At 42.1% G+C, this 3,586-nt stretch overlaps 1 long non-coding RNA gene across 1 annotated transcript; it reads left to right on the plus strand.

Moving 5' to 3' along the window:
• The first annotated feature begins 1,537 nt into the window (after positions 1-1,537).
• Positions 1,538-2,573, plus strand: LOC146975315 (uncharacterized). Its single transcript, XR_015037338.1, has 4 exons — positions 1,538-1,591; positions 2,011-2,104; positions 2,198-2,285; positions 2,384-2,573. It is a non-coding gene; the product is annotated as an uncharacterized LOC146975315 (long non-coding RNA).
• Positions 2,574-3,586: the final 1,013 nt, after the last annotated feature.

Consider the following 3,586-nt stretch of genomic DNA (forward strand, 5'->3'; position numbering starts at 1 on the left):
GATGTGGACTTCTTTGACAATAGATTCAGGGTGAGACCCATCAAGTCAAATCTCTCCCCTGAGGAAAACATTGCTTTGACTGAACTCAAAAACAACAGAGACGTAGTCATTAAACCTGCAGACAAGGGCAGTATGGTCGTATTCATGGATAGAGAGCAATACATCTGGGAAGCCAACAGACAATTGAATGATACTAAATATTACTCTAAATTAACCCAGCCCATCTATTTAGAAACTTTTGAAACCATACAAAAAATCTTCCAAAAAATCCAAGAAAAGAAATTAATTAACATCAAACAAAAGAATTATTTAATTGGCAACTCTCAACCAAGAGCCAGAAGGTTCTATCTCCTTCCTAAGATTCATAAAGACCCACAGACTTGGAGTATCCCCGAAAAAATTCCACCGGGCAGACCCATTGTGTCAGACTGTGATAGTGAAACGTATCGATCAGCTGAATATATTGATTTCTACTTAAACCCATTGGCAAAAACACACAAAAGTTACATTAAAGATACTTATGATTTCATTAATAAGATTAAGGATTTATATATTCCCTCAGCAGCAATGCTCTTCACAATAGATGTGGACAGCTTATACACGAATATTGACACATCACAGGGACTACAAGCAGTTAAAGAAGCATTCCAAAAGAACTACGACAAAAAACGTCCAGATAAGGAGTTATTGCAATTATTAGAAATTAATTTGACTAAAAACGACTTCCAATTTGATGAAAAATTCTATCTTCAAGTAAAAGGAACAGCAATGGGTAAAAAGTTTGCACCAGCATATGCGGATATTTTTATGGCCTCGTGGGAAACTTCTGCCCTGAGTACCTGCAATAAACAGCCCCTCTATTATTACAGATACCTTGATGACATATGGGGGATTTGGGATGGCTCTCAGCAAGAATTTGACACTTTCCTACACACATTAAACAATCATAACCCCAACATCAAGCTTAAAGCAACTGCACATAAAGACACGGTGGACTTTCTAGACACCACTACATTCAAAGGCCCAAACTTTTACAACAAAAACACATTGGATATCAAGGTATTCTTTAAAGAAACCGACACACACGCCCTTTTACACAAAACAAGCTTTCACCCACAACACACTTTCGCAGGACTCGTAAAGTCCCAGCTTCTCAGATTTCACAGAATTTGCACACAAAAACAGGATTTCATCCACGCAACAAAGACGCTGTTTGCTGCTCTCAGAGGCAGAGGCTACCACAGGTCCTTTTTAAGAACATGCTTCAACAACTTCCTCCAAGTTAAACCCATTTTAGGTCCTGTCCCAATACACCCCCTAGCCCTACTTTTTAACCCTATCCCTAAATTGTGCGCGTTCCCGCGAGGGTAGTGGTGTCCCAATTGCTCTTTGCATGTAGGGGAAGTGGACATAACGAGGGGGAGGGGGTATGAATCTAGCCCTTCAGAGCGAGGGATTTCAGATGCTGACTCGCCGAGGGAGGGCCAGAGAAAATTTCCCAGAATGCTTTGCTTCATCATTTGCATACCACAGCAAACAACAATGGCGGCCCCCGGAGACCGAGAGGACCCGGAGAAAAAAAATCACAAATGTACGTAATCTCGCATGGATTTTTAAAAAAAGGGTTGTAATAACAGTGTCTGTGTGTATGTTGAACAGTTTAACGTAAGATAATGCAATATGTGACCACAGCAATTGCTGTTCACGGTGAGAGTCGGCTAACGTTAAGTAACATTGCCATGTCCTGTTATTAACACCTACTCGTTAGCTTTCATATTTCCTGCAAATTTGTCGGATATTTCACATTGGTATGATAACAAAGCAGCAAGTAAGGTTATCTATACTTCGTACCGACCGTTACGAACGTTATCTAGCTAACGTTAGTTAGCAGAACCCCCCCAAAGTTGCTCCCAAAGTCCCACCGGTCGTTAACGTTAGCACAGCGCTATGGTAACGTTAGCAAGCAAATGGCGTTTATTTACCTTGCAGTAATCACACATTTAATACCAGGGACTCCGGATCAAGTCCGGTACCTAATCAGGTACCGGACGAACAATGAGGTCAACTACACCAAGAAAAAATATGCTGCGAAAACACTATGGGAGTGAGTGATCCAACGTTAGCTATCCACTTGCCAAGTATCTGTGATGGGGTCCTTAACCATAGTTAACATATTCATCACTGTTTTCTGTTACAGGAAACTCATCAAAGAACTGGATCTGGAAGGGAAAGTGACCGTGTCTCAGGTCTCAAAGAAATGGGAAAACCTTAAAAAAAAATATAAGGTAAGCAATGGCAATGTTATCTGCTGAAGAGATGATGCTCAGCAAAAAGCTTTCCATGTAAAGTATTTATCCTCTGTGTGTGTCTGTGTCTTATGCAGGACCTCAAAACACCAAAGACGGGGTCAGGGACCGACAGTGGGGAGGTCACTGCAGCTACCTGGGTTTTCTATGAGGATATGCACGCTGTTTTGGGGGACAGACCATCAGTTACGCCTCCAGTTCTGGTGGCGTCTTGTGAAGATCCAACCCAAATCCTGATGGTAAGTTTAGCAGGAAAGCACAACCTCATTCCCCAGTCCTTCTTCCTATAGTTATCTTTTGTGCTCTTTCGCCCTTTTAATCCCTGGGACTACAGATGGAAATCTGTAGCTGTGAGCTAAATCTGGTGTGAACCATCTCTTCATTTTTTTCTGCAAATGATTAATGTAATTGCACACTGTCATTTATTAAACTAATAAACTAAACTAAACACTGACCAGTGGCTAGGCAGCAGCTGGGAACTTTGACAGTGAGAGACAGACAGTGACAGACAGAAGCCTTACGTGTTACTCGGCCCCCAGTCAGTGGACCTAGAGGTCCTGGGCTGTGATGTGATAAGACACTCATGTACCTGAACTGTCATTTTCTTTTCAGAGCATAACCAACCCTCCGTTGTCACCAGTGTCCTCTCCTGGAACTCAGGATGAAAGGACAGAGGTAATCTATGGTATGATGGTGATGTGTGTGTATGATAGACTGCTCTCTCTCTCTCTCTCTCTCTCTCTCTCTCTCTCTCTCTCTCTCTCTCGAACACTTTAGAAGAGGCCAGCACATCAACAGCCCCAAGCCCTGCCACTTCAAATGCCTCAAACACTGCAGCATCAACTGGAAGTGCCTCCGACCCACCACCAAGGCGAGCTTCTTCAAAGCGGGCATCAGGTCCACTTCAATCCCCCCCAAAAAGGAGAAGATACCCTGTGCTGGACTTCCTAAAGCAGGAGTCTGCAAAGGAACAGCAACGGCACGAAGAGAGTGAGGCAAAAACAGACAGGTTCTTAAGCTTATTTGAGAAACTTGTCGACAAAATTCCTGATAAGCAGTAGTCGTACACAGACACATGTGACATGCCTACACTGCGATTCAATACGTTCACAAGCACAGGCATCATTCCTGCAGTTTTTTGTTTAATATGCAGGCTTTTTTTTTAACATTGTTTGTTCTAAGTTATTTCTGCTCATATGTGCATATGATTGATAATTTATTTATATGTGCACGTATTTGTAAGTTATAGTTTTGTATTTCAGGGAATACAGTTGTATATA

This window comes from Trachurus japonicus, chromosome 13 (assembly GCF_045865225.1).
Source record: "Trachurus japonicus isolate A0001 chromosome 13, Traja_1.0".
Lineage (NCBI taxonomy): Eukaryota > Metazoa > Chordata > Actinopteri > Carangiformes > Carangidae > Trachurus > Trachurus japonicus.